Source organism: Hevea brasiliensis, chromosome 1, assembly GCF_030052815.1.
Source record: "Hevea brasiliensis isolate MT/VB/25A 57/8 chromosome 1, ASM3005281v1, whole genome shotgun sequence".
NCBI classification, from domain to species: domain Eukaryota; kingdom Viridiplantae; phylum Streptophyta; class Magnoliopsida; order Malpighiales; family Euphorbiaceae; genus Hevea; species Hevea brasiliensis.
Window position 1 is genome coordinate 92,543,805 of NC_079493.1, and position 12,871 is coordinate 92,556,675.

At 33.5% G+C, this 12,871-nt stretch overlaps 1 non-coding gene across 1 annotated transcript; it reads left to right on the forward strand.

Annotated features, from left to right (window-relative positions):
- The first annotated feature begins 2,828 nt into the window (after positions 1 to 2,828).
- Positions 2,829 to 2,935, forward strand: LOC131169686 (small nucleolar RNA R71). Its single transcript, XR_009140582.1, has one exon. It is a non-coding gene; the product is annotated as a small nucleolar RNA R71 (small nucleolar RNA).
- Positions 2,936 to 12,871: the final 9,936 nt, after the last annotated feature.

The window sequence follows — 12,871 nt, forward strand, 5'->3', positions numbered from 1 at the left end:
GACGGCCCGAGGTACTTGATACCCAGTGCTAGTTTACCCGTTATCCAGTCCAGTCGTCTAGTGTAGGTTACTTGGGGCAACCAAATAAATGAAAATGAACAATGTAGAAGAAATCAACGAATGGATATACAAATACATGACAAACAAAACATGCACATGCAATACATATTTATATCTGCTATTTCTTGTCATTATATTATTGCACCACTAAGCGTTATTGCTTAGCGCGTTGCTTTTGCCACGCGTAGGTACTGGAGATCCCGACCGTGAGCCCAGTAGACCACAGACTGGGTGAGTTCATCCTGTAGATCTGCTCAGTGTCCGTGTCACCTCAACTTCTGCTGTGCATTGGTAGGACACTAGGTGTCATTTTGACATTTTGTAATTAAATTTTATTTCTCATGTGTATTTGGGATTTATGTAATGTATTTTAAGCTTTATGTAAATAATAAAGATTTATAGTCATGTATGGTATTAAGTTGAGTAATTAATGGTTGTTTATGTATGAGAACCCTGAGAAAGGGATGTTTTGAGAAATGAAAAGGTTGTTGAAACCTGAAACTAAAAAATTGTTGAGATCTTGATATTGAGTTTTGTGATGATATCGAAGTTGAGAATGAATGAATTTGTTTATTGGAAGTGTTTTTAACAGGTTCCGAAGAACGGTTTTCTCCATTTTTAGCCGGTACTCCGCCGGATTTTCTTTAAAATTTTCGGAACCTTAAATGAATGATACTTTTGATAAATGGTTTAAATAAATTGTATTTCATAAATTATGTGTAAAAGCATTGTCTAAATTAATTGAGGAATATTAGAGTGTGCCGGTACACCAGGTGGCATTACTTACTCGGGTATACTGTACACGGGTAAGGGGTGTCACAACTGGGATTAAGGAATTTGGGTGAGACTGGAATATAGATGAGGTGTTCCAACCAATAGGAAGAGAGGAATAGAGAAAAAGATATTTTTTATTTTAATTTTCAAAAAATAAATTAAATAGGTCTTATTTAAAATTCCTAACTAGGCTTTCTTAGGCCCATGGGGCCCAATTAAACTTAATTAGGTACATTTAAAAATTACCCATATTAAATTTAAATAAAACAAAACTTTATTTAAATTTAATTAAATTCGCTTCTAAAAAAAACGTATTATTATTTTTTTTTCAAGATCATGCCACGGAATTAATAATTCAGCTCCATACCTCTAATTACATCTTACAGTTATATAATTTTTCATCATCGGGTTTGCCAGAGCCTCAATGCACATACTCATCACAAAATAATGGTCTACAAGTACTACAAGGACATTCACGAGGGTAATCCCATTCTCTTTAGTGTATGGGACTAAAGCAATGCTATCCATTAAGCAAGAGGTTAGATCCTTAAGAGTGATGCTAGAATCTAAGATCCCAAAAAATGAGTGGGCCTAGAAGAGATATGAATAACTAGCTTTGATTAATGAAAAGAGAATGTAAGCCTTGTATCATATGCATTCTTATCAGAGGAAGATAGCTAAGGCCTTTAATAAGAAGGTGAAGCCAAGAAAGATCAAAGAAGGAGACATGGTTTTGAAACAAGCTCGGCCCATCCCTTTTTATTTAGCAGGAAAGTTTAACTCAAGCTAGGATGATCCATACATAGTTAAAAAGATCTTACCACAGTAAGAATATCAGACCTGGATGGGAATGAATTTCAAAAACCAATCAATTTAGACAGGCTCAAATGTACTTTGTGTGAGATAGGCTACTAGGCTGAAAACCTGTAAAAGGTGGTCTAGGCAAAAGTAAGGGTCAAAGAAAAAAAAAAGAAGAAAAGAAAAAAAATGCTAGATTGAAAATCTGCAAAAGGTAGTTTAGGAAAAAGGAGAGATGAGAGAAGATCTAGATGGAAAACCTAAAAAGGCCATTCAACAGGTTATAAAGCTTATTTCTAACTTTGAAAGGTTGAAAATTTGGTAAAACTAAATGTAAGAGGGAGTAATGGTGTACCTGAATAAATAAAGAAGCTTTTATTGCATTAACCAAGAATAAGTTGTATTTAATTATGATTGTGAATTTTGTGTCTTGAAGAATACATTAAATGATTAAGTAATTGAACTGCATTATTTTGATCTAACCTATGTCTTGTGAGCATGACAAAATAGGTGCTTGATATAAATGCCCCGGTGATTGTCTAGTTTATAAAAAAATTAAAAAAAAAAGGAAAAAGAAAAAGAGAAAAAGAGAGAGAGAGAGAGAGAGAGAGAGAGAGAGAGAGAGAGAGAGAGAGAGAGAGAGCTCACTAAATGAAAAACCCGAAAAGGCCGCTTAGGTAAAAGTTAGAGCAAGCTCGCTGAAATGAAAACTCAAAAAAGCATTTCAGGCAAAAGTTACGGCACAAAGAATGGAGTTTATGGAAGAGAAATGAGTCAAGATAGAACAAGATTTTTTGAAATAGCTTTAGAATAATGAACCATGGGGGGAGAAAAGAAAGAAATGAGTCAAGATAGAACAAGATTTTGAAATAGCTTTAGAATAATGAACCATGGGGGGAGAGAAAAAAAAGAAAAATCAAAGGGAAATTATATTGTGACCTTTTTTAGTGAATAGTTTTCCTCGAAAATTTTGAGGCTAAAAGAAAGTTTTTATAAAAAGAGGTCCCTTAGAGGACTAAGCTTTTTTAGAATCTCTAGTAAAATTAGCATGCCCATGGTATGCAACCCTCTCTAGAAGTTCAAGTGTTTGTGTCACTGTTTTCTCCATTAGGCCACCTTCTGCAGCTGAATCAACTGTGCTCTTTGTAGAGAGTAATAACCCATTATAGAAATTTTGCACTAGTAGCCAATTCTTTATGCCATGGTGTGGACATTCCCTCTGCAGGTCTTTATATCTTTCCCATGCGTCATAGAGTGATTCACCTTCTTTTTGTCTGAAAGTGTTGAGCTTAAGCCTTAGTCTTGCAGTCTTTGCAGGTGGAAAATACCTTGCTAGAATAACTGCAAAAAATAACTAGATTAATTAGTAAATGTATCATGTAATTAACCAAAATGATTATGGTCTTTTAATCAAATTGGTCCTCCAGAGGCCACTCAAGAGGAACATGAAACTTTGGACAAGTGGAAGGAGCATGATATGAGAGTCAAGTGTTACATGCTTGCTTCTATGAGTAATGAGTTATAGAAGCAACATGAAAATATGCAATATACAAGTGAGATCCTCCTTCACCTGCAAGAGTTGTATGGTGAGCACAGCAGGAATGCTAGGTATGAGATATCTAGACAGCTATTCTGCATGAGATGTTTGAGGGATAAAATGTTGGGGATCATATCCACAAGATGATTCGGCTAATTGAGCAGCTGGAACATCTTGACTTTCACATGGATTTCCAACTGTAGATGGATTTGATCCTTCAGTCCCTACCTGAGTCATTTGGAAATTTTGTGACAAATTTCCATATGACTAAGTAGGAATACACCTTGGTTGGTTTACTTAACATGCTGGTTGTTGCCCAAAAGAATATGTTGGGCAATAAAGGAAAAGAGGTAGCTTTGATTGTATCTTCTTCTGCTGGAAAGTCCAACAAGAAGAAGGGCAACAAGAAAAAGAAACCTCAAATTCCTGGTCTTTCCAAGAAGATAACTAAACAGAAAGGGAAGACTAAAGCTGATGGAGGCAAAGAAAAGTGTTTCCATTGCCAGAAGGATGGGCACTGGAAAAGGAACTGCCCAGAGCATCTTGCTTCTCTGAATAACAAGATAGACATACCTTCTGAAGGTGTATCCTTCTTGTTCTTCTTGCAATCCAATTACATTGTAATCCTTGGCATACTAAGGCGAATTTACAAGAATATGGACTTTAAAGTCCTCAAATAAATGAAATTACAACCCAAAATTATTACAACACTTATAATACATGCCACCAAAAATTAAATTAATTATTTTACAACAAAAAAAATAAAAGAAATAAATCCAATTACATTGGTCTTTTATTGTCCATGATCATCCATCATACATATTACCATTTAACATACATACTAAAATTAAATTGAATATCTCATATTCAACTAAAAAATTCAGATTTGAATCTCATTTAACCAGATTTAAAAATTCAGATTTGAATAAAATTCAGATTTGAATCTTATTCAAAACAAATTTAAAAATTCAGATTTGAATATTATTCAAACAAATTTAAAAATTCAGATTTGAATCAAAATTTAATTGTGTGATTAAAACTCCTAATTAAACATTTTAATTAGTCATGGAATGGGCCATAGATCATACAACAATTGCACATTCAAAGCCCATATACCTTATGCACCATTGTGGTGCTAAAACCATGCACACCATGGAGCACAAACATGATGCCGCCACACCCTTCTCTGCAACCATGTCACACCCTACTCCTTGTAAGATGTAACATGCTCCCGTAGTACACCTAATGAATTACCGTACTTTGCCTATCGGTAACCCATTAAATATACTACAAGGGATTTTGAAACAATTTTCGTTCATTTTTAAATTGGTATTAAAATCATTTATTCGAAGTTGAAACTAGTTAAAATTTTTGGCCCATTTTATTTTTTCACAAATTTTATAAAAATTTCGGCAGAGTGCCGTTTGTATTTTGAGAAAACAGTTCTTCAAAACCTGAAAATAAAGACACTCCCAATATATTTCTCAATCCCAACTCCATTATTCAATCTCATTTTACAAATCCGCATAAACCACTCAATACACAGTGTAAATTAAATCAAATATTAAAACATCTCATTGAGGTAAACAAATTAATTTTCACATCCATGGGAGCATTAAAATTTAATAATGCAAAACTTCATAAATATATAAAATCCAAGATAATATTACAATAATTTATATTTCATTACAATCCAAAAATATATTACAAAAGAGTTGGTACAACTGCTCAAAGAAAATTTCATACATATAATTACAGAATTACATCAAAAGCTAATGTACAAGGGTATACCTATGATATACCCAAAGATAGTCTCACTATGTCTTTTTAGAAATCTTGCTCAGCTGCTTTATTATTCCTTTTACTTGCGACAGCATACAAAGCTATCGCTGAGTGGTGAACTCAGTGGTGTGCAAACTAATAATTTAAAACTTAATACAAGTTATGCTTGACAATTCATAACAAATAAAAATTTGAAATTTCTAAATTCTTCAAAATTCATAACATTCAGAAATCAATATTTTCATTCATGCAAATTATTCATTTGAATAACATTTTGATCAAATGGTAACTATTTATTTACATTTCTTTTAAATTCCGAAACAATATAAAAATATTTTGAATCACTAACAAATTATTTATTTCAATCACAATTTATCAAATTATGCATAATTTAAAGCGCGTTGCCAACAATTCACACAGTTGATCCCATGACCCAAAATTCAAATAGATGCCTTGTTGTACACCACGACATTTCACATTCTCCCAATAACCGAGGCTAAAAGGGAGAAACAAAGACTAGCTAGTATATATGAGTGCTCATTCAAATTCTTCCCCAACTGGCAAGCCAGAGAGGAAGTAACTCGCCCCATCTAGCGGAGGAGATATCTCACTAGACAAGCTAATGAGAATTCACAACAAATTTTGCCATGTCAACTGTGGTTTCAAATCATATTCAAAACAATTTCTATTTACAAAGTGTTTACAAATCATCAATATATTTAATCATCATAAATTCATGCTCAAGGTTGGCAACACATCAAACTTAAAATTTACAATCCTCAAAACAATGCAATAAATCCTTAAATGCATAAGAAAATTTATATTCAAATTATACAATTTCATTCAATAAGTTAAAATTCTGAACACAATAAAAATCATAAATCATACAATAAATTTATTTCAAATGAATTTGGAATTGAAAAATAACAAAAGAGTTAGTTGTGCACAAACCTTAAGCGAATCGCCTCTTGGCCTTGACTCGATGTCTCGGGTTCCTTCCCGGTATTCTTTTTCACTGAAACACACAGTTTCACAGTGTTTCAGTATCATAACTCATCATAAATTCAAAAATAAATCCAAATTCACTTATACCTAACTTTAATATGCTAAACTTGGCGTTATTCAAAATTTGTGTTTCGGGGTTACTATTCACTACACTATTCAAGTCAATTTGTTGACTTTCTAAGGCTTAATAGGTATGGGAATTCCAACTTCACCCACATACCACATTTTGGTCACTAAATTTGTTGGTTTTGGTTGTTTTCTCAAATTCTAAGTCATTTAGGCAAATTTGCATATTTTTAGTTTTGGTGTCTTAAGTTGCACTGTTCCATTAGTCACTTTACTGTTAGAATTTGGCAAAACTTTCTTCATAGAAAATGTTCCCTATTGTCTTAACTAAATTCTCCTTTTTGAATCACTCCATTTGGAGTTTGGTAGCTCAAGTTATAGCCATTTGAACCATGGCTGCCGGATTGGACTTAACCCAGATTTCTGGGCAATTTTTGGTTCTGGCAATTTTAGGTCACCAAATTTGGGTGGCCAAACGACTTGGTTAATGGCATAATTTGGGTTTGTGTTCTTCATGAAAGTTTTAGGTCTATATCTCAACTATCCACTGGTAAAATTTCAGGTCATTTAGTCTTGCCTAGGTCAAGTTATGGCCAAATGAACAAATACTGTTCATTTGGTCAGTTTGTACAGGGCAGATTGAGATTTTTTAAGTTTGGTCAATTTGTTCACTAGGTTTTGGTCACTTTTTGGGCATGGTTCCTAAATGAAAATTGTGTCATTTTGTCTCTATTTTTATTACTAATTGGTCTCGTACCAATTGGACTTGTAAATTTTCATTTTTGGTCCCTGAAAGGGACCTTGGTCATGCTGCCAGCAGCATGACCACACTCAATCCGAATTTGATCTCAACTACAACTCTTCCAACACACTTCATTTGGTCACCATTGACCATTTCCCACTTCCAACTAGGTCAAAGACATCATTTTCCAATTTCTCACATTTTTGTCTCTAAACCCTAAGTGTCCAAACCCTAACTACACTAGTAATTACATTTAACCAAATCCAAGTATCTCCACATCACCTCTACCTTCATATAAGCTTGCCTACACTTATAATCCAATCAAATTCATGCACTACCATATTAAACCCTAGCTGATCAAAATCCATGTTTAGTCCTCCAACAATTAATTTTATTTCATTTTAAGTTTATTTCTAAGTTAATTAAGCTATAAACACAACTAATAAACTAATTTTGCAACTTAAATCACTAACCTTGCTTGGAGGGTTTCTAAGCTTTCTTTCTTCAAGTCTTTCTTCTTCTTTTTGCTTTCTAATGCTTCCTCAACATGTAAAGAGAATTTTTTGTGTTGGGACTTTGTGAATTTATGGAAGAAAGTAGGGAAATTCAAGCTTTCTATCTCTTAACAATGGTGGAACAAGGTGAGTAAGAATGGAGAGAGAGATGGGGCGGCAAGGATAATGAGGAAGATGACTTTTGTTTTTTTTTTTTTTCTTTTCTTTTCCTTTCTTTTTTTATGTCTTAGGAAGACCAAAATATCTAATTAATTGAATTTATTAATTATACTATTTATGGCATCATGCATGATGTCATCTCCCTTCACTTTTTCATTTTCTTCTTTTTTTTTATTTATTTTTCCATTAGTTCTTTAATTTAATTCTCAACTCTGAAATTTTCTTTTCTCCGATTTTATTTGACAGTTAGGTCAAGAGTCAGCTCTCGGGGTCAATTGACCAAATTGCCCCTCGCCAGTTCAACCCGGTTTGTAAATAATTTAATATTTATTCCGGATCCCTGACCTAATTATTTGACTAGCTTAACAATTCTTTTTCATGATTTTCTCTTTTCCACTGTGTTCACAATGGTCCTAAGGACTGCGGCGTCACATTTTACGGTTCGAAATTCGAGTTTAAATCGACTTCGCAATCCTTCCCGAGAGGGTCACCCATCGCTATGACTCTCGGCTCGTTTAACTTCTTATATTCTGCTTTTCTTATTTATACTTAACTAATTGGAAATTACTAATTATTTGTGTTTATGGCTTATCTAGTTGTCTTAGATGTGGTTCTAATCCCCTTAATTGTCCGGACCGACTCCGGTCACCGGAACAGTAACATACCAGGCTATGCAAATAGGGGTGTTACAATTCTCCCCCCCTTAAAATAATTTCGTCCTCGAAATTTTACCTGGTATCAGTCTCTGAATAATTGTGGATGTTGTCTCCTCATGTCCAATTCACACTCCTAACTAGCTTCCTGGCCTGAATGATGGTTCCTTAGCACTTTAACCAATACTATTTACTCATCGATTACTCACCTGGTGTGCCAAGTTTCTTATGAGCTTTTGTCATAAGTTAGATTCAAATTCATTTCAATTTTAGAGGTAAGCAAATCTGCGTGTTAGTGGATCCACTCTCTCTAGGACCTCGTACAATCCTATGGGTGAGAACTTAGTTTTACTCTTTTCTTATCAAATCTCTTGATCATTTGATGCAACCTTCAGTTTAATTTACAATATTTTAGTCTTTTCCTGCTGATATTTTAGCAATTATTTTCCTTTATAGTCTTTTTTTTTTTTAAATGACCTTGTTGGTCATATATGAACTGTTTATCTCTTTCTTGGCCATAGGTCCATAACCATTATCTTACCATTTCCATTTATGACCAAGGCCTATGTGCCATTTTGCACTATCTTGTTTGCTTTTGTTTAACTTATTTCCTTCTTAATAAAATAGTTTGGGATATCGTTACGCGTCTTAAGTAGGTTGTTTGCCTTGGTGGCAATTCCTCATCTAGGGTTTTTCTCATTTCTTAATGTTCTATTTGTTTCCTTTTTTTATTCCACAACTTAACTTTAATTATTTTATTTCTTAATCTAATCTTCTTCCTTAACTTGACTGTCGAGTCATGATTTAGCACCTCTTATCATCCCTAATAAATCTACTATACTTTAGTATTACTTTGATTTGGTCCTCTGACCATTCTAGTCAATACTTTAACTAATATTCATAGCGTTTCTTTATTACATTCGCACCAACTATTCTAATTTTTACTTCCACAACTCTTTTATTTATCAATATTCTATAGCTTATTTTCTGCTGGTTTGCGATCATTACCCTTTTTTTTTATAACCAATTTTGCAATCTCAAGAAGGAAGTCTACCGGACTCTCCTGTTTTCCATGCTATTCAAAAGTTTCACTTGAATTCTAATCTAATCCTTATGATCCGCATAATAAAATTATGCTATTCCTAAAGAATACCTGGCCAACTAGTTCCTATCGAATTATCAAGTATCGTGAGAATATCATTTCTTAACTGTTTTATAAGTTATAATTGTCATCCATAGCATCCTGTCTCTTCAAGGGAACAAAATTATATTTTGTGTCTTACTGCTACACAAATAGAATATTGTTCCTTACTAAGCTTTGAGCAAAAGATCCATTGCAATACCAGAACAACTATAAACTCCATATCGGAGATTGGATGACTTAGCCCTATAGGTGTTATTTTTAAATTTTTACTATGCTAAAATCTCTAGTCCCATAACAATTCTTGATGTACTGTAATTCATGCTAGGGTAACGGAGTCTTTAACTCTCACTACCTTGCAACCATGATCTTTTGATATTCTAATTATAGAGTTTTAAATCCCGAATTAGGATTTTCAAACTCAGTTCTAGTAATAAAACTCTATTCTGGTATATTTGTACGAGAGCGAAAGTCATTTATAACTATTCTTATCCTTATGTACTATTGGGTAGTACGTAGCTCTACACAATAAATCTCAAGTCAGTATTGTAATCTGCAGCTTACAGCACAAACATCAAGAACATTGCATAGTTACTACGATACATCACAATAGATCAAACTTCCCTATGTCTTATTTCTTTCAAATCCACTAATATCTTAAACTTATTTTGATTATGGTACCCAGTGACATCTATCAGCAGTAATACCTTTACTTCTATCTAGGGCAGATATATTGCTATAACTTACTTTTTGGTCCTCTTACCTTATCTAATTAGGCTTACTAATTAACTTTATAATTTATCGTAGTCTAGGAGATGTCTCTCACTAGAAACTTTTCCAAAATTAATTCCAATCATGCTTATTATCGCAATTCTTATTCTAAAAGACTAATTACTAACACATTAAAATTTATCTCCATGCAAGGGAATAGCAGTAGAACATATAATTTTACATTAGCATATAAATAAGTAGAGCCGGAATCAAATAGTACATAATTATTCCTTTCACAAGTAAAAAACATACCGGCAACTACATCTGAAGTCTCTGCTTCTTCCCCTCGATGCATGGCGTTCCCTCTTTCTAGTGTATTCCTCTGCTCGGGTTGGTCCATTGTGCGAGGATTACCCGAAGTGTTGTCTCTACTTCTGCCTCTGCCCCTACTGACTATTAATGAGCCTCTAAAATCAGAACCTTGGACTGATTCCTTTGGTGTAGTATGTGGCATAAATCGACGTTCACTAGTACAATCTCGGGCGAAATGTCCAATTCCACCACAATTGAAGCAGGCTCCAGGGACCCTATGGCATATACCCCCGTGTAATTTTCCACAAACGTCACAAAGACAGATAGGGTAGGAACTTCTGGTTCTTTGACGAATGGTTCTTGATTGCTTCCGCCCTGAAGATCCGCCTTTGTCATACATAGGAGCTCAAGGTCCCTCAAAATCTTTTCTTTTTCCCAAATTACTACTCGAACTTTGACTGATGGGTTTCCCACCTTTCTCTTTTTCATGCTGCTCTTGAGGGGGTTGGGTTTGTACTTGGGCCTGGGCTGACAAATTATCAGCCATTTGCTGAAAGAACATGGCCATCTGTTGGGCCGTTTGTGCAGTAATTTGTATAGGAGGGACTGGTGCAGTTAGACCTCCAACGCTCTGTGGAACTGGGGCCTCTACTTGCACGTTAGCTATATCAGACTGCTCTACCGTTTTATCCCCCTTATCCATATCTATTCACAGGATTTTTTTTTCTATTTCCTGTACAACCAATACAAGGAGATTTCTCCCCGTTAGTTCATTTTTATGATGTAAATGTACTATATGTATTAAACATTCGAGCAGTTGTACTTATCGAAAAATATTTCAAATTTACAGTTTAAAATTTATTTTAAAACCTTTGCTCTGATACCACTAAAACATGTCACACCCTACTCCTCGTAAGACGTAATATGCTCCCGTAGTACACCTAATGAATTACCATACTTCGCCTACCGGTAACCCATTAAATATACTACAAGGGATTTTGAAACAATTTTTGTTCATTTTTAAATTGGTATTAAAATCATTTATTCGAAGTTGAAACTAGTTAAAATTTTTGGCCCATTTTATTTTTTCACAAATTTTATAAAAATTTCGGCAGAGTGCCGTTTGTATTTTGAGAAAACAGTTATTCAAAACCTGAAAATAAAGACACTCCCAATATATTTCTCAATCCCAACTCCATTATTCAATCTCATTTCACAAATCCGCATAAACCACTCAATACACAGTGTAAATTAAATCAAATATTAAAACATCTCATTGAGGTAAACAAATTAATTTTCACATCCATGGGAGCATTAAAATTTAATAATGCAAAACATCATAAATATATAAAATCTCAAGATAATATTATAATAATTTATATTTCATTACAATCCAAAAATATATTGCAAAAGAGTTGGTACAACTGCTCAAAGGAAATTTCATACATATAATTACAGAATTACATCAAAAGCTAATGTACAAGGGTATACCTATGATATACCCGAAGATAGTCTCACTATATCTTTTTAGAAATCTTGCTCAGCTGCTTTATTATTCCTTTCACCTGCGACAGCATACAAAGCTATCGCTGAGTGGTGAACTCAGTGGTGCACAAACTAATAATTTAAAACTTAATACAAGTTATGCTTGACAATTCATAACAAATAAAAATTTGAAATTTATAAATTCTTCAAAATTCATAACATTCAGAAATCAATATTTTCATTCATGCAAATTATTCATTTGAATAACATTTTGATCAAATGGTAACTATTTATTAACATTTCTTTTAAATTCCGAAACAATACAAAAATATTTTGAATCACTAACAAATTATTTATTTCAATCACAATTTATTAAATTATGCATAATTTAAAGCGCGTAGCCAACAATTCACACAGTTGATCCCATGACCCAAAATTCAAATAGATGCCGTGTTGTACACCACGACATTTCACATTCTCCCAACAACCGAGGCTAAAAGGGAGAAACAAAGAATAGCTAGTATATATGAGTACTCATTCAAATTCTTCCCCAACTGGCAAGCCAGAGAGGAAGTAACTCACCCCATCTAGCGGAGGAGATATCTCACTAGACAAGCTAATGAGAATTCATAATAAATTTTGCCATGTCAACTGTGGTTTCAAATCATATTCAAAACAATTTCTATTTACAAAGTGTTTACAAATCATCAATATATTTAATCATCATAAATTCATGCTCAAGGTTGGCAACACATCAAACTTAAAATTTACAATCCTCAAAACAATGTAATAAATCCTTAAATGCATAAGAAAATTTATATTCAAATTATACAATTTCATTCAATAAGTTAAAATTCTGAACACAATAAAAATCATAAATCATACAATAAATTTATTTCAAATCAATTTGGAATTGAAAAATAACAAAAGAGTTAGTTGTGCATAAACCTTAAGCGAGTCGCCTCTTGGCCTTGACTCGATGTCTCGGGTTCCTTCCCGGTATTCTTTTTCACTAAAACACACAGTTTCACAGTGTTTCAGTATCATAACTCATCATAAATCCAAATTCACTTATACCTAGCTTTAATATGCTAAACTTGGCGTTCTTCAAAATTTGTGTTTCGGGGTTAC